Genomic DNA, 19836 nt, shown 5'->3' on the forward strand with positions numbered 1-19836 from the left:
AAATGAGAGAGAAGACATGAAAAGGCTCATCAAAAATGCATGTACCTGAAGATGGAAATCTCTGATCACTTCTCTACTATGTTTGAAGTTAGTCTCTCCCAAAACTAATTGCACCTCATTTTGGCTTTACCATTTGCAATGCAAGAATTCTGCAAAACTTTTGCCTTTCTCAGAGGTCTTTTTCCACCCCTGAGAGACCATTGGGAAAACACTGTCTTGCTACTCCCCCCATCCACCACTACACAATTAGCAATCCACAGTTTTTGGCTGGTCAAGTAGTCCAAAAACCCTCCACCGTTCTCCAGAGACTATTTCTCTCCAGCTCAACCTACTTTTCACACTCAGTCTGCCCCATTCTAAAAAGCTTCTTTTTTTCAGGGGACTATTCTTAATGTTTTGTTTTAAATCAAACATATAAGTTAGTAAATAACTATAATTAAGCAGCCATGAAGGTTAAAGGATACAGATTACACAACTGAAAAGTCAGATGTCTAGTACAGGCAAAAGCCTTGGCACATAAATTTGGTTTAACCCTGACTGAAAATATCCAAGCTGTGTGTATTATCCACACAGCAATCACAAACATAATTTTAACATCTTTTTTTCAAAACATGTAACTGAATACACAGTATTTTTATCTGCCAAAATAAGTGTAAAGGTGTATTTGTTAGACTTACTTGTATGTGATGACAAAAGAATTCTTCTGGTAGTGTACTGAACTGACAGCTGGGCCTAGTAAGCATCAGAGGCTGTTTTCAAGCCCTGCATCTGGTATTTCACTCCTCACTGCATGCTCTCTAACTTTCTTTGTGGAAGACACATTTGTACTGTGGTGCTGTAGGTTTATAATGTAAGTTCAGAAAAGCTAGTGCATGCTACTCACTTAGTATGGCATTTTAAGCAATCTGCAACTTTTTGGGTGTATTTATATATATATATATATATATATATATATATTAGCAAAACACAGTAGGAAATCCAGAGAAGCAAGACAAGGCACAACTATAATCCAAGTGACAAAATGAGTGAATTTCAAATTCAAATGCCTTAGTACATATGCAGGTGAATTAAGCTGTTTAAATTTTTTATTGACTTGCAAGTGAAATTCTTTGAATAGAAATTTTAAAAGAAAATATATTACATCTCTGTAGAAATCAACCATTAAGTACAGTTTCTCATTTTATTGATCAAGTAGTTTCCAAATTGTATGACCAATCTAAATGTTTGTGATACACGAATGATCAATGTTCAATCAAAAATCAGAATTTGTTCACCGGAATTAGGTTTTAATGTTTTTTTTTAAAAACTTAAAGGTTGATATTTTCAAGTATATTCAGTATTGTCTTTATACACCTATCAGTTACATTAAACTCCAGTCTAGTTAAGCACTTGACACTTCAATTAAACTGTACATGAAAGCTGGGCTTAAACTACACAAAGAAACAGAAAAAAACGTGATAAAACTACACTGAGAATGAACAGCAAATAGCTCAAAATAATTTCTGAAGCTTTATTAATAAATATAACCAAGGTAAAATATTCCAACACCAAGGTTCTTATTCCTGTAGTAACGAATTTCTATAGCTCCTCATAAATAAAAACAATGATGTTTCCATGCAGCATGAAACACAACTGAAATGTAATAGTGATGTAACATTCACTGCTTCATTAAATAATAAGCAATATGGTAATCTGATAATCTAGTAGTGAAGCATATTTTCAATTTTGGATATGCCCATTTGGTTTACCCCTTTTTTTTTATAGACCACTTACTTTCCCTGACACACTTCCTCCACTTTTGACATTTACAGCAAGAGATCTTTTTCGAAACAATTTCAGTATATAACCATTGATTTATCTTTCCATTTAATGGGTAATGCAAGAGGGGGAAAGGGGGAAAGAGTAGGTTTTCTTTCACCTTTCTCCTTCAAAAGCTGTTACCATAACTCTCACTCCAGTGTGCACCATATTGCTTCCTTATTCTACTTCATTCCTCAAAACAGTTTCCTTCTGGAAATTGTGAATGCACACATTTTCCAGAAGTCTTCTTTTTCCTAACTTAAAGTACAATCTCTTTGAGAACATATATGCTGAAAAGCATCTTGAGTATCATCAAGCATATCTTCAGAACTCAAAACTGAAATGAAGCATAAGTGAATTTCAGCTGAGGGGGAAAGTGTGGCAAAGGTTCATAGGCAGGGTTATAGACAGTCAGCTCCAGGACACGGGAGAACAGCATCCCCTAAACAACAGTCTCCTAAAGCACTGCTGCATACTTTACTGTTCTCAGAGACCTTGAAGCAAGGCTGGCTGTGGTTTCTGCCAAAGGCAGCGCTGTAGTGTGAAATGCAGGAAGAAAACAGTCTCTCCTACAGGTAGCTAATACTACTTTTAACCTAGTCCTCTCAGAGGGAAGAACAATAAATCTGCTCTTCAGCTTCTCCCCCTGCTCAAAAACCTTCTCTCTCCCACTGCAGATGCCAACAAGCTGCAGCTCCCTGTAAATACATGCACACACCTATCAGCTTTACTTATTGTAAAAAAATTGTCTGCACATTGCCAGCAATCCTTCATTAGCACCCACCCCCCCAGGTGTGTCCCACGTCTTAGGTCACAAAATGAGGGAAGTGCTACTCTTCCAGCAACACCAACAGATAATCCTTATCTAAAGGTCCCTGGTGATGAGTGTGGCAGTGAGACAGACTGGAGGCAGGGAAATATTTCCCCACACAGCCAGTTTAATATCAATAAATACAAATCTTTTATTATCCATTGCACTTTGATGCCAACAAACATTCAACTTCAGCAGATTTAGTTTAAATCTCTTAGACAATACATCAACAAAGTACAGATTATACAGGGTAAAAGTAATTAACAGATGCAAATTTATAAATCCAGCAGCTCATGAACAACCACGAATAAAGTAAATTTATTTCGGTTTCTACACAATAAGATTAGTATTTAAATGCTACCAGTCTCCTGGGTGAGCAATGCTTTTGACATTTGTTTCAGGGCCTAATAAAGCACATCTTCAATATCACAAAAATATAAACCTCCTTCCCAAGGCTAACTCAAAACCTTCTGGAAAAGTTTCTAAAATTCATCACTGGTCTTCAGTTTGAGGGACTTATTACAGTCGTCCAAGCTATTTGTAATAGAGTCACACAAATGCAAAGTAAGTGACAAGGAACGTTCAGCAAGAGCTCTCTTGAACAACTTACCATTCAAAATGGAGCGTGGAATATCTGTCCTGTTTACGCCTTTGAGAAGACAGCTGTTCTCTAACTTCCTGGAACACTCAGGTGGCTTTTTCTGCAAACAAAGACAAATCTAACTTAGTCTTTCAGTAATAGAATAATTAAAAATATGCATTAAAAGCGGGGCTTGGTTCAGTAATCAGCTAAAGAAAAACGTAGTAAAATACGCATGAGTAGAATCCAGACAGTTACAGTTTTAACCATTTTGTGCTAAATATTTCATGATACAGCTTAATTTTTTTCAAGGTAACAAAATAGCTTGTGTTATTTTATAATCAATTTTAAAATATAAGTATCAGCAGAGAAAGTAACATTTACCCACTTGAAGACTGCGGGGATGGAAAAATGATGTAACAGCCCACAGTAATGCACAATAAAACAGCAGTCTTAAATCCCTCTGAGATTCTTCACAGCAAATGAAATATTACTGAACAGAAACCCATTGAAATGGACTACAAAAAAGCAATGAGAATCTCTTGCAAAAATTAGTGAGATGTTTCCATGAAAATATTACAGATCCTAGCATCAAGAGAACACTGTGACTTATAGATTAGCACCTAGTCATACACTAAATTTCTATAAATTAAGGTTTTTGCAGTTAAGATATTAATGCCCTTTCTGCAAGAACTATATAAAAATGATCTCTAAAACAGATCACTTGCTTAGAGGAGGCTAATACTATTACCAGAATTTTAAAGAGATGCTACTATGTTGGTTTTTTTTTACTAAATATTTTAGACAATAAAAATTTACAAGAGGAAAAAAACTTCTTTATCTCAAGACACAATTATAAACCATGATGTGTAAGAAAGACTAAGTGTCTAGAAGAGCAAGACGCTGTTGAAGTCACCACACTGATTTCTCAAAGGCAAGATAGCACTGTCCTGCCTTGCTCACATTCCTTCATCCTCCCTCAGAATGCCACAGCTTTCAGGTGCCCAGACCTTGATTCCATTAACCACTGGTGCAGTAACCACCTATTCCAAATAAAATACAGTCCTCTAGTTATCCTGCTCACAAAATCCCCCAGTTGGCCAAGGTCTTGGTCCTCACTTAAGTGTTTATATGCTTAGAGAAAAATTGAAGAGACACATTATAAAGGCTCACATACATACAATTCATTCATGTTCTCATTACCAGGACAGATGTACTGTATGGGGAAAGTTATTTGCCTAAGTTAATATAAGATGGGCATGGACCTGTTGAAGGGATTCCAGGAGGGCCACAATGATTATTAGAGGGGCTAGAGCACCCTGTCCTATGAAGACAGGATCCTGGACAAGAGAAGGCTCCAGGGAGATCTTACAGCAACTTCCAGGACTAAGAGGAGACCAACAAGAGAAGTAGAGGTGGACTTTTCACCAGGACTTCTAATGAAAAGACAAGCGGTAATGGCTTTAAACTGAAAGAGGGTATATTTAGGTTACATATTGGAAAAAAATTCTTCACTGTGAGGGCAGTGAGACACTGCAATAGGTTGCCCAGAGAAGTTATGGAAATGTTCAAGGCCAGCTTGGATGGGGCTTTGAGCAGCCTGACCTAGTGGAAAGTGTTCTGCCCATGGCAATGGCATTGGAACTAGATGTTCTTTAAGATTCCTTCCAACCCAACCCAGGCCTTTCTGTGATTCTGTATGTGACTTCAACCAGCAGTGATTTAAGTATGCCTGTGGCTCCAGAAACAGTAAATCTGCTTTCGCGCAGACAGCACTATACTAACAACACTACGGAACAGACATCATAGAGCACTTGTAGTACAAGGTGACTGGAACTGCATGTAGATCTTAAACCCTCTAGTACTACCGGGGTGTCTGAGAATGTATTTACACATTACATTATCCTCAGCAGCAAAGGCACTTCAGGAAGTTCTCAGTTCCCCACATGAGTAACTCGTTTTTGTCCACATGCTGCAGTTTACTTCCATCATTTACATTTACACTGTCTGCAGTGCTGCACTACATAAATAGGATCCCTGAATCCATTTTGTGATGAATGAACTCCTCACTCAGATCAACAATATAGAACCTATAAAGGAATGGAAAGAAAGCTGAGAACTACCACGCTGTGAAGACAAATCTCAGCTTTCACAGTGAAAATCAAATCAACTATCTTGATGTGTATTTTAGTATAAATCCTTACCCGGCTAAATAAAAACATCAAGACATGGTCAATGCCAAGCAGTTTTAGATCTCTTATTTTTGCAATCAGATTTTTGTTTTGTTTTTGGTTTTTTTTTAAGTAGAATATTGAAAAAGGCCCAGGATAAGCCAAAGTGTTGGACTCTTTATGTGTTCCACATTTAAGATACATAGCTCTGATGAAAACACAAGATACAGGAAGGAAAATATGTTTTGGTACACCACTAACAGTCCAGCAATACCTATCTACTGCCCAACTGTGAACACACACACATATTCCCTTTTGAATGGATTCTTTCTTTCCCATGAAATCCCCAAGAGGGAAAGAAAAAACAAAACAACAAAAGCATTATAAAAAGATTCTTACTCATTATCAAGAACATCACTGACTCCTCTGCCAAGTGCCCCATTTGCTGACTAAATTAGAGAAAGTACTAAACAGTTTCAACAGGATAAAAATTTAGACATGCAGAATGTGTAACACTGACTTCTGGTAAGAAATTTATATCCAGCTGAATTTTGTTTAAAATCGATGTTTTAAAGCTTTCTAAACAAAACTCCTAGAAATGAGACTATTACAGGCAAGCAATTTGAAGAACAAGCTATATGGCACACAGAGGATTACTTCAGAAATCCACAGGAAAAAAACATAAAGGATTTAATGCAAAACATAACTTTTACACAGATTGAGGATTAAAAGTATCCAAATGGCAGGTCATCATGAAAATGGTGAAAAAAGGATTTTATTTTGAAGTCTGCTTTCTGGGTAGGGGGGAGGGTTTTTAAAATATGTTTTCATATATGGAGACCAAAGCTTACCACTGTAGTTTGAATTCAAGTAACTGCATTACCAATGCATACACACAAAAAAGGAAGCGGTTTAAAACTTCAGTACTGGTTTGCCTTGTTAAATTTGTGCATGTATTCAATCTTAAAAGTATGAAATTCAATCTTAGAAACTACTGTAACTCTGCAACACACATTTGGAACACCCAGGCAGGTTCTGAAGTCTTCAAAGAGTAGAACCACACATCAATTAGTGGTTAGGTCCCCCTTGATTTTATGTACTTCTACAGTGAGATGGGGGCTTTTCTGTAAAAGAGCCATACAATCAGTTACTTAAAACTGAGGGGCCTCTCAGGAGCACATCTTAAGCAGATTTCATAAGATTGATCAAGACAACTCAAACATTTCTTTTCTTTAAACTAGACTATCATTAAATCTCTAAACTAGATTGTTCCATATCCCAGTCTTAAATTCAAGCACAGAACAGGAGCAGCATAAAGATATGGCAATTCATGTTTTCCAGGTGGTCTTTAATTAAAGATTCACTCACTGTTGTCTACTCCATGAGCCTCTGCAGCATCCAGAAATGCAAAATTACTTGGGATAACCACTGTACTTGGAGTGCAGAGAGCAATCTGCATAGAGAACAACCTTTGACAAGCCCTCAAGGGATACTTTCCCACTCTTCATCTTCTTGAGAGCCACTCTGACAGTCAGACTTAGCCACCACACCCAGTGTGTCCTTTGCCACCAATTCCTTCCAAGGAACAAACAAGTTCAAGTTATGGAAATTTTTCTTCAGAGCACAGGCAGATAAAGTAAGAAAATCCAACCTGTGTGGAGTACCTGGTGTCACTTGTACTCAATTTCACTCACTGGATTATGGCACAAATATTCACTACTTGACTGAGTATAGCAGTCCTTCAGTACTGGACAGAGGAAACCCATCTAAACAGCAGGCTTGCAAAATCCTAAACATCCCGTGGACACTTGATCTTCAGAGATTTTGCAATCTACAAAAGCCAGCCCATCAAGCCTACAAGCCAGCCAGTAACAGCAGTGCCTTGTCAGATGTTCTTCACTGGTAAGAAGCAGGACCATCCCTACATCTATCACCTCTTTGGTGTCTCAACAAGAGGCCTGCCCAGGACTACACTCTCTTCTTATGGTCAGCACTGACTCTTTACTGCAAATGAAGCCAAACAAAGATTATACCACAAATGACTAGTACCAATCACAAGAGACAGGAAGTAGCTCTCTTGTCTTTGATCCAAAAAGAGGGGGTTCTTCCACCACCAGGAAAGGCCAAAGGCCAAAAGGCCAAAAAGACAAATCTGTTCCTCTGAAAAGGAACAAATTTCAGATGGGATATCCATATCAAAATGCTTTCAAACACTTGAAAAGGTTTGCTGGCAGCATTCACCATCCCTAAATTCTTCACAGTTAACAACCTCGTTATCACAGTACAAGTCTTCTGTACTATCAGCCTGCTCCTTCTCCCAATACAGCCCTACACTCTTTTCCAGAAGGTCAGAGTACTGCAAAGAGCTCCCTCCTAGCCTGTAGAGACGTCTCCCTAATGCTTCACAAAAGGAATGCTGATGCCTTTACTCAAGTGGATCCCTACTTTCATGTAACAACACTAAAAATGGATCATCCTCGGCAGACAGTATCTCTAATTTCAGTTGTTACCCACCCAGCACTACATAGCACAGTTTTTCAATAATTAATATTTAAGAATATGTTTCTTGAAATAGAAAAGTCCCTTAAATTGCACTTTATGGAGCATTCAATCTCACTTCTTGTTGTTAGCAGGCACTGCTAAAAAGCATGAACATCTAGAGAGATGCTTTGTGTAAGTACTCCCGACAGAAAACCTGTGGATTTCATTAAGGGGATTAGTCCAAGGCTAGGTGATGTGACTTTCAAGTTAAATGCTTCATTAAAGTACCTGAATTTGGTGACAAAAATCAATCAAAAAATATTGTCAGGTCATTAACAGCCAACATTCAAATCAAATAACACCTTGTGCTGAACAAAACCTAATATTTTCTTCACTCATACATCTCCAGAAATAGTAGAGGGTCATGCAGATTTTACTCTACAGTTTCACAATGTTAGAGAAGTGGAAGAGTAAGGGAAGCATGAATCAGCACAGGCCACAGAACCCTGCTGAAAAGCATTAGCCAAAAAAACTATACATACTCACACAAACATAAACCACAAATGAGACACCTCACGATTGAGAAATGAAATCTAGTAGGTTTCAGAATATTCAGGAAAAAAAGAGAAATTAAACAGAACTGATGTGGTTTTTAAAAAGAGGAAAAAACACCACACCAATAAAGAAGTGCAACAGGGAAGGAGGCAGCACCAAGGTCCTACTAAACAACTCAGCACTGCTGTAGCTGACATCCAACTTCAATTCCATGGAATCAGAATTATGCGGATGGTCACAGCCTGGATCAAGCAAGCAGCTGCTCTCTCTAGCACACCCCATTCAGGGCCAAGACATATTTTTACATCTGGATCTAGCTGAAAGCAACAACTCACATCATTCCATGGCTAATTTCCCCACAGCTTGGTGGGGAAAGAGAAATGAAAAAACATAAAAGCACTTGGATTTAATGTCTGGAGAACAGAAGGCACATCCTTCACCCTAGCAGACAGAATAATGCTTTGTGATCTAGAGCTGGGTAGATATATGGAAAACAATTCACCTTCCCTGTTATTATGTCTTCCTAAGTGTAAGAGGCCACATCCTTTGTTAAAAAACCACAACTGAGATATGAAGCTTGCTTCCATTGGGAACTGCTTTATGATCCCTTAAAATGGTTTTTTAAAGTATACAAATAGCAAGAGATCTAAAACAAAACATCGGACTTGTGGGAGATGATTAAGTGACTGCTAGGGGTGAATTAAAAACAATGGCCTTCAGTGGTTTTTTTCCATTACAGAATTACAGAATGGCTTAGGTTGGAAGTGACTTCAACGATCATCTTGTTCCAAACCCCCTGCCAGGGGCAGAGACACCTTCCACTATCCCGGGCTGCTCAGAGCCACCTGGCCCTGAACACTTCCAGGGATGGGGAATCCACAGCACCTCTGGGCAACTTGTTCCAGTGCCTCACCACCCTCTGGGTAAGGAACCTCGTCCTATCTACTTTCCTTCAGTATAAAGCCATTACCTCTAGTCCTGTCACAAAAAGCCTTCTCTTCTGCAGGCTGAACAGCCCCGGCTCTCTGAGCCTGCGTTCACAGGAGATGTGGTACAGCCCTTTGATTATTTTCACGGCCTTCCTCTGGACTTGCTCCAACATGACCACATCCTTCTTAGGTTGGGCCTCAGAGCTGGATGCAGCACTGCAGGTGGGATCTCACAAGAGCAAAGCAGAAGTAGAAAATCACTTCAGTCACAATACTGATGGACCTGGGGCTGCCCACTCCCACGATGGAAGACTGTGAGTGTGGGAACACTGAGTTTCCATTTATGGACAATGAAATTCTAAGGGATCAGCTGAATATTTCCAATTCCATAGGGAATGACGGGATTCATCCCAGAGTTCTGAAGGAGCCAGTGGATGCTTCAGCAGCACCTGTGTCCATCACCTACCAAAAGTCTTCAGAGTCAAGAGAGGTCCCTGCTGAACCAGATCTACTTTTACTCCAATTTACAAGAAGGGTATGAAGGAAGATCCAAGAAACCAGAGACCTATTAATGTAGCCTCAGCTCTTGGAAAAATCAAAGAAGAAAAGATTATACTGGGTAATACTCAAAGGCATTTAAGGAATAATGCAATTATCAGGCACAGTCAATATGAGTTCACAACAGGAAAATCATAACTAGTAAACTAATTTGGTAACCTTTTCCAATAACATCACAGATCTAGTAGACAAAGCGAATTCAGCAGATGCCTTTTTCTGGATTTTTAGGAAAGCTTTTGATACTGTCACAGCATCCTTCTGGACAAGTTGTCCAGCTGCAGGACAAGTGGGTTCATGGTGTGCTGGGTGAAAGACTGGCTGAAGGGCAGAGCTCAAAGGGTTGTAAAGCAAAGGGGGCTACATCCAGCTGGGGAGCGGTCCCCAGCAGTGCTCCTCAGGGGTCAGTTCCAGGGCCAGCCCTGTTCCTCTACTTCCCAATGAACTCTGGATGCAGGAGTGCAGGGCACTATTACTGAGTTTGCTGGTGATACCAAACTGGGAGGTGCTTTTGGCTTTCCTGAGGAACTGGGAGCTTTGATTGGAACACTGGGCTATGATTTATAGCATGAAATCTAACAAGTCCAAATGTCAGATTTTTTTTTTTTGTGCACCTGGAACAAAGTAATGCCAGACACAAGTATAAACTGGGAGAGAGAGGGATCTGGAGTACATGGCAAGCAGAAGCTCAGTCTGAGTCAGCAGTGAGCCCTGGCAGACAAGAGGGCAAACTCCATCCCAGGATGCATCAAACAGCATCACCAGCCAGGACAAAAGAGGAGATTCTGAAGGCCACTGCAACACTGAACCTTGCTGCATTCAGTGTTGCAGTGGCCTCACCTCAAGGACCATGTACTGTTCTTGGCTGCACAATTTATGAAGGCTGTGAAGGTGCCTGAATGTGTCTAGAGGAGCTCAACAAAGCTGGAGAAGGGCCTGTGAGGAAAAGTCTCGTAATGAGTGGCTGAGGACTTGGGGTTTGTCTAGTTTGGACAAAGAGAGGCTGAGTGGTGACCTTAACTGCTCTCCACAGCTTCCCAAGGGACGTGAAAAGAGAACTACTGAGCTCTGCTTCTTGGGACCCAGTGACAGCATACATGGGAATGGTTCAAAGCTGCTCCAGGGACGGTTCAGGCTGGACAGTAGGAAGCGTTTCATCACCAAGGGAGGGGTCACACAACACTCAAACAGGCTTTCTAGAGAGGTGGTTGATGCCTCAACCCCTGACAGTGTTTAAGAGGCATTTGAACAACATCCCTAAGGACATGCTTTAACTTTTGGTCAGCCCTGAAGCAGTCAGGCAGCTGGACTGGACAGTGGCTGTAGGTGCCTTCCAACTGAAATACTCTGTTCTTATAAACAGCTCTCTCATATGCATAGTCATGTGTGCATGAAATAACTACAGCAAATGCTGTAGTGATTTCATTTATCTGTGTACCTACAGATACAGATCTCTGTATATACATAAAACCAGTATGTTTTATCACTACGAAGATATTTGTGAAATGTGTGGGGTTTCCCCCAGTTTTAAAGTCTCAAAAGCGATATAAATTGTTTTCAAAGAGACAAAGGTTTCATACAGATTAATCATTAAAGAGCCACCATTTATAAAATTAAAACTCGATGCAACTCAACAGTTAATGCCTCCTTACAGCTGACCTATGGAGTTCAATCAAGGACATTACTATGTAAGGAAATAAGGTGGGTGAGAAGGGAGGGACAGAAATTAAAGCTTTTTAACAGGTCAAAGTTATGTATTGAATTATTCCTTATTTCATCCCAGCTGGAAAGCTGTTCTTGAAAGAGACTGGCATACTTTAGCATTAGCTACATGGTTCAGGTCTATCCCAGTTTCTCAAGGGTTTTTTTTCCCTCCCTCCTCCTGTTTTTAAAGGGCCAGATGCAACAGACAGTTTTGTTTGTTTCTTTTGGGTCTTTTTTGTTAAAACATTTTTATTTATAAGCCAGTTAAACTAAAGCAGTTTTGCATGGATCTGTGACCTCAAATCTCACTCAATGTAGAGGAGCTTAGCAGTTTAGGAAGATCAAACAAATCACCAGAAATCCAGAAGTATGTGAAATAAAGTCCACTTTTTCTTTTGAAAAGACGGCTGAAGTGGCTTAAAACAATCATGCCTGCTGTTATCATGGGATTTTTATGGTTTTAATTAAGACCTGTTTTCATAAAAAGGAATTTTAAAACACTTTTTTTTTAATATGGGTAATGAAAAATATCGACTTGATTATCCTAATCACATAACCCATCCAGGTCACCTACTGCCTTACCAACAGATTCAACACCACACAGTTGATCCTAATTAACGAGACTAATTTTACCTGTTCCCACTACATATTCCCATAAATTCAATAAATCTTATCCTTCAGATTACTTCACTATGACATTCACAGCCATGTTTAGTATTTTCTACCGGGGGGAGGAAGAAGAGGCAGTCAACTGCCACAAATGCAGCATCTTACAAAGTGACTTCCATTAAGAGATTTAGAAACAATAACTAAGATATGATGTGACCACAAAGAAAACAAATTACTTAATACATACAATATATACATCTCAGATGTCTCCATAATAATGTGATTGCAGGTAAATTATCCTATTCTGTATTGGTTTCTTGTCTGCCTCCCTTCCTCAGTCTTCCAACAACCAGAAAATACCCATTTCAATTTTGCCTTCCTCTATTAACATTTTGAAAACTATAAATAATTTAGATTTCCAATAATTAAATACAGATTTACATCATGTAAGATGCAAAGTATCTTGACTTTTGGGAAAAAAAATAAACATTTAATGTGGCAACTAGTTGCTGAAAGACATGGGCTGCCAATAAAAATGCAAGATTTTTTTTTCATTTGAAGAGCAGCTATTCTGTTTAACCCTATGTAGGCAGGAGTGGAGGCAGAGGATGTGCCATAGGAAAGAAGGGATGCCATGTCCCAGGGCAATGCCATGCCTGCCCAGGCAGCAGCTGACCATTTCAGAGCAATGTGTCGCTTACAATCAGAAACGGAAAGCAACAATATTCTGGATATTACTGACCACTTCATTCTGGGATGGGAGGAGAGAAAAGACAGCAGGAAACCCAGCACAGCTTCAAACCCACCTCTTCCCACCTCCATATAAAATGCAGAAACCACACAATGCTTTGAAGAGTAACAACTCCACTTCCCAGAGGGCAGGACCAGAGCTGCACAGCTGTGACACATGGCTTCCTTTTTCGCTCTTTATTTAACAGCTGCTTGGTGCTGGCCAGAGAGCAGTAGAGGAATAAATACAACTAAACGGAAGTTCAATTAAAACTACTGATATGCCACGCATTAAGCTTTTGTTCAAAGAGCACCAGCACATGCGCTGCAGATGGGTGGAAGGCTGCAAGTAAAGCCACAGCAGATGCAGAACTTGATGCCTTTACTCTTCCACCACACCTGACCTCGGTGCTCATGTAGCTCTTCAGACACGACCTCTATGACCAACAAGTGCTGAGGAGGTGTAAGCACTACAATCACTTGAGCTGACTATTCATGTTATTACAGGTTATGAAACCTCTGGCAAATTCTGCATCAACTTCAACAAACTAAAACAGATCATCCAAGAAGACATGAAACCTTGTTTGTTTGGAGGTTTTTGTTGATGTTTGGGGTTTGTTGTTTTTTGGATTTTTTTTTCCCAAAGCCTCTTTTATGAAGTACCACTTAAAACTATCATCTGATCCCAAATGATATAGTGTTTCCTTCTGCACAGTGCAGAAGAATACTGGCTTTGTTATTTTAGAAAACCTTGCTGCAGATTATCATGGGAATCACACTTTTTTTTTAAGAGATAAGTGCCCCCAACACTTTCAAGATCCGATGTTTTCACAACTACCTTATTTTCAAGTATAACAACAGTATAGAGATATTTTGCCCTTGAGAAAGGCACTTATTTAGGAGTAGCCTATTACCAAGTTAACATGCAAATAAGTCTGTTCTGCAACAAAATTACTTCTTAGGGGCCAGCTGCTCCATAGGTCATGTTCTCTTATATGCAGAATCACCAAAAGTTGTTTCAAGCCTACAAAAAAAAACATACTGCTTAAGGTTCCCACTTTGGCCAAGTTTGTTCTCCTTTTAATACACAGTAAGAATCTGATTTAAATCATCAAGTCCTATATGCTTTGAACAAGAAAAGAGGATGAACACATTATACACCTGCAGAAATGAGCAAAAAAAGTATGGAAGGCATATTTCAGAGAACACTACTAATATAATGCAAATTAACTAATCCACAGTGGAATTCAATTATTTCTACATTCTTATCTTCCTACAGTTACATTTATTTTAGTATTTTGTTCAAAGTGGATTTAGAAGCCTCAAAAATATACTTCTGACAAAAAAGCACTTGTCCTTCAAGCTTCATATCTCAGACAAGCTTTTGTTTGAAGGTCTCCTCTATATTTTAGCTCTAAAATATCAGATTAAACATCTTAAAGAAATTATAACTACTCTCAGTAACCCTCAATTAAATTCACTGGTTTTATTCCTCTAGATTCAACACCCATACTTCTCACCCTCACAGTTCAATGTCCCTGATGTTTCCCACCCACTGCTAAAACATGTAATTTTTCTCATTTCTTAGCCTATCCCTATAACTGAATGAACCTACACAAACTTATTTGAGTAACCCAGAGTGCTCTATGCTGTGTTTATTGTTCTGTGATGAGGCATGAAGAAAGTTATCTTTCTTTGACCAACAAATCAAAGCTCTTCACTATTTGGACTGTCATCCCCTAGGTTCACAAAACCTAATTCAGTATACTTTCTAATGCTTCATATAGAAGAGCATTAACAGCAATAATTCCACCAAGATGAATAATAGTGGGGATACTCAAACTACAGATTTACAGTCATGGGTCTTACAGTTAACATCACCATTACCAAAAGTATAAAATAAGGCTGCAATTTTTATAACTGAACCTCAACATTACAGTTAACATCACCATTACCAAAAGTATAAAATAAGGCTGCATTTTTTATAACTGAACCTCAAAATTTAAGTTTGCTTTAAAAAACATGATTATTACAGGCTGCCTATGTGCTTCTCTAACTTCCTCAGCTCTCTTGGCTGAGAAAAATACTTGCCAAGTTTGGATTAGCATTTAGCAGCTTTGGGGGTAACTGTGCTTGTTGTTTCAACCTTGACAACCAACTGTATGGACACACTATTATATTTAAGCTTTCAGAAGCATTTAACATTTGATTCTGCTGGAAATACAATTCTACTATATGTTTTGAAAATAAAATCACTTTTTCCTCTTTTAGAAGTCTATGATGATGCCAAACATATGCTTGTTTTCCAAACAACAACTGTTTAAAAGAAAGAAAAGTCTTTCTGATGTTCCTGCCAAAACCAACATTCTGTGGCTTAAAGAAATTTGATAGTAAGCAGTTCACTCAGCTAAGGGAAGAAGGATTTACATTTGGCAAGGATTTACACTTCAAGTCTAGCATCTACTTCCCTCCATTTTAAATTTCTTTGGGGATGCACGTGGCAACTAGGAAGGGTTTTTGTTGTGGTTTTTGCTGGGGTTTGGTTTTTTTACATCTCCAAGTATTTCACTCTCTAAAAATAAGGCATCAGTGGGTTTTACTAGAAATGACACAAAGCAGAAGTTCATCATAATGTTTGTCTTTTTTTATGGGGAATACTAGGATATAGGAGCGACTTTCGAAGGGAAGTAAAAGACTTCAGAAAAAACGCATCAGCGAGAGTTTGCAGCAAGAGGAAGTGGAACAGAAAATGCAAATGAGGAAGAGGCACACAAAGCATTTAACAGCTTCATTTTAAAGCATGAAACGGGGAGAGAAGGCAACGAATTTGGGGTTTCAGAGGTCATTGTCACAGGCAGCAGTAATACATAATATATACCCAGTAAAGGCGGTTATTTCACTGCTGCCTCAATAGTTTCAGATTAAGAGATTAAATGGTTAACAGAAACATTCAGATTGGACTATAAATATATAAGATTTATTTCTGTACATTTCAGAAAGCCAGAGGTTTAAGATGAGGGTTCAGTCTGCTACAATATTTGACTCTGTCCTTCATTAATAATGCACGGAAATAGTAATGGACCAATTTACTAAATAATGTAAAATATTTAGTCCATTCCAAGCAGCTAAGACAACAGAAGTTCTGAAATTTTCCCCAGCTGCGGAGTATCATCTCCCTCTTCCCAGTTTTTGCAAACAAAATTCTAAATCTCATTGAACAGAACCTTGCCATCACCCTCCAAGACAGAGAAATTATAGAAGATTGCTAAACCTGCTCCAGCATCAAGCCAACTAGTCAGACAGTGCTTCAGCCAGCTGTGTGACCACGCATGGCAGCAAGCCGCAGATCCAAGGCCCTCAGAATTGTTAGCACAGCAACCAGAACAACACTTCTCAAAGCACACACCTTCTCCGCTAAGACGGCACATATTCTAGAAAAAAAATCAGAATCCCAATGATGTTACATTACCATTTCAGATGCAGCTATTTTGGGATGATAAAAACCCTTAAGGCTAAAAACTTTACCACTTATAAGTCCACCACCACGGAGGCCTCTCTTGTCATTACCAGTGCAAATCCAGTACAGAAATTCAGCAACTAGACGTGGAGCTCTGTCTTTACAGCATGAATAGCTTGAGTTATAACTAGGTGTAGCTTCTAATGTTCACTATGTGCTTGTGTGGAGCTACCCACCCTGAATCATAGGATACCTGAAATTTCAGCATAGTCTACGAGAGCATGAGCAATGCTTGATGACTGCTACAGTGAACATGTACAAGACCTGTAGGATTGGAAGGGAAAGCTTCAAGAGAAGCAAGCCAGCTGAGCAGGAGACAAGATCTCCTCCATCTAGGGAAAAAAAAAAAAAGAAGCTGCTGAAATGCTAGTTCCTGGTTCCTTCTGCCAAAAGAAGAATGGATAGAAAGCACATGGCTTGCACATCTGCTTGTCTAGCAATGCAAATACACTTCTCCTATTATTCAGTTAAATAATCTGATACTGTAACCAAACCACTAGTATAACCAAGACATTCTCTTTAAATATGACAGATTTAACTGCAGCTCCACTCCAGGCTCAAGCTGGCATGCAGAGGTGAGAAGAAACTTCAATATTCCACGTGCAATAAACATGGATACAAGAGTGTCTTCAAATTCAGCATGAAATCAAAGGCTTCACTTGAAGTGACGTATTCTTGTCCATGTTTGCAGCTGTTTAAGCATTCAAAGCAGCAGCCAAGCTTTATAAAGAAAAACACTACTTTCCCAGGAAATAACTCTGCAGTAAATCTCTGCTGATATAAGTTCCAGAGAATTTCAACATTCTATAGAAAACTGATCAGCAAGACCTAACTGCTGCAGAAAAACAAACTAAAAAGACACATTGCCACTAAAACCCCCCTTCTAATTCACAAGTTCAAACTTCATTTATCCATTCACATGTAATGAGGCAGAAGAACTTCTCGAAGAAGCATTTCCAAAGGCTGTTTGAAGCCTCAAAATAAAACAAGCTTTGCAGGCCTTGTCTTCTAGCACATTAGTCTCCACAGCTGCCTGTTGCTTTGTTACGACAACACCACGTCCATAGTAAATGAATGTTCTTCCTCAGTATCACTTGATACTGACCTTTTCAACCACGGGATTTCAAAACCAACATCAAGAAATCAATTCCAACGTTCACTGGATAGTACTAACATGTTTTGATGTATTATGCATCACCATTACATACACAAGCTCTCCAACTATTACTTGTTATGAGCAAAGTAGTTTGCCGCTGTGAATATGCCCAAGAAATCTGGGATCTGTCAGCTGAAGTACTGAATAACAATTTCAATCTCTCTGCTTCCAAAACATACACTTGAAAATGTAAGAGTAAATCAGTTCAAGCATGCAAGTGGCACAAGTATAATGAATACTCAAAACCAATATATTTAATAAATGTGGCATAATATACTTTACACTCAGTAGAAACACATGCTCTCCCCTATCACTGAATTTGGCTACCAAATCTCTGTTGGAATAAAGCGATTATATTTGTTAGATAGGAAGGGCCTCCAAGAATCTTGAAGGATTAACTAAAATTCTGCTGAATTGAGAGGTCCACCAAAAAAAAAAAATCCCCATACATTCTGGGTCATTTCTAGATGCAGAAAACACCATCAGTTCAACAGCAGAATATTTCGGTATGTGAAAGGAAAAACTAATTCATAACATGTTGAAATTCCAGACACCTATAAATCCTTAACACAAATGAAAACCAGCAAATCCAACAAATATTTACCATACTTAGAAGTCTTCAAAATAATTCTCCAGCTACCTTCCCTGCCAAAAATGAAGAAATCAAAGATAAGCTCCAAGTTTGCAGCTGAAATCAGCACAAAGGCTGCCATTTTGATCTCCAGCTGTTTGTACAAATTTCTTAATTTCTTCCCAAGCATTTTGATTCTTCTTGTGGCAGAAGAAATTATGTCCATCAGTAGCTAAAAATATTTCAGTTATTTGAATTTTCAAAAGAGGGGTGAAAAACAACTGTGCTTTACTAGTTAAGAAAAGAACCCAATGCAACATTTCATGAACTTTTATCAAAGGTTGGCTTGGCTCTAAATAATAGTTAAATGTGAAGGAAAACATTTGGTTAAACTGCAACAAATAATTCTAGTGTAACTTGAGATTATTGTCATTTTTACCTCTACAGGCAAACTAAGTTCTCAGGAGAGAATGTAAATTCTACAGCTGCTCTGCTACAGAGCTACGGCTTGAGATGCTTTAATTTAATTCTCGGTCGAAACACTAATTTCTCTTAGATTACAGGTATTCTGTATACGAGCCTCCCATATGGAGAAGTTAATAGTCACCCTCTACCTCCACCTTTCCTTTTAAGAGAATAAGCTGCGACAGCCTGCGATTCATCATACTCCTTGTACAGGGAAGCTTCCAAAGGCAAAGTACAGTTATATCCTACACTGGAAGACATTTGTAATCTGATCCTATCAATGATCTCCATATACTGCATGCCATTAAGATTAGAGAACTAAGAAATTAGCCTGACAGGACCAATTGCTCCCCATCAGTACTGTATACTAATGTACTTCTGCTATGGAGATAATTAACAAAACTTAGTATCATAACCCACTGGGCACACACAGCCTGGTCTGTAACTTACACCAGCAGTGTAATTCATGTGATGCACTGCCTGTGGCTCAGGATCCTACGCAAGCAAAAATAAAATAAAAACAAGTCAAAAGTAACCACCATAACTTGTCTAATAATTTTAACTGGAGCCACACATGAACCAGGAAGTCATAACACATCCCATTTGAATTGAAAAGTCCAAGAAGAGTTGTATTATACAAGATTCCAGTCCAGTTACAAGACAACATTAAGTACACATCTGCTAAAGACAGGCCTGCAAGAGCAGACTGAAATTACCTGCAACAGAATTTTTTGTTTCTTCCTCACAGAAAGCAGTCAAGAGAACTCTGGAACACAGTGCTCTGAGACTGCTAAAAAGAACAAAGAGTGGACTAATATGTGACTGCTCATGCAGGAAGTTTAGTCAAAAAACAGAGACTTGCAAAGGCATGAAAGCTAATTCATGTCCAGGTCACACTGATACAGTGATGGAAACACTCAATCACCATCAGCTCTTCTGGAATTCTTCACCAAAGTATGTGCTCTGGTTTGGTTAGCTTTCCAGAAACCCTGTCCTTCTCATCACTGTATAAGACACTTCAAAACACTCTATCATCTGTCAGATGATGCCTTTTCTTTCTCTTTCCTCCACACAGCAATACTGCCCACAGACAGTGCTATTCTTGTTTCAGAAAAGTAAATGGCATGTACCTTCTCACTGAAGAATAAAGTAAATAAACCTGAGCTAAAGTAGGGACACTAAAGAGTAGCAGATGTACAAGGA

The sequence above is a fragment of the Fringilla coelebs genome, assembly GCF_963513975.1.
Source record: "Fringilla coelebs genome assembly, chromosome: 2".
Classification (NCBI taxonomy): Eukaryota; Metazoa; Chordata; class Aves; order Passeriformes; family Fringillidae; genus Fringilla; species Fringilla coelebs.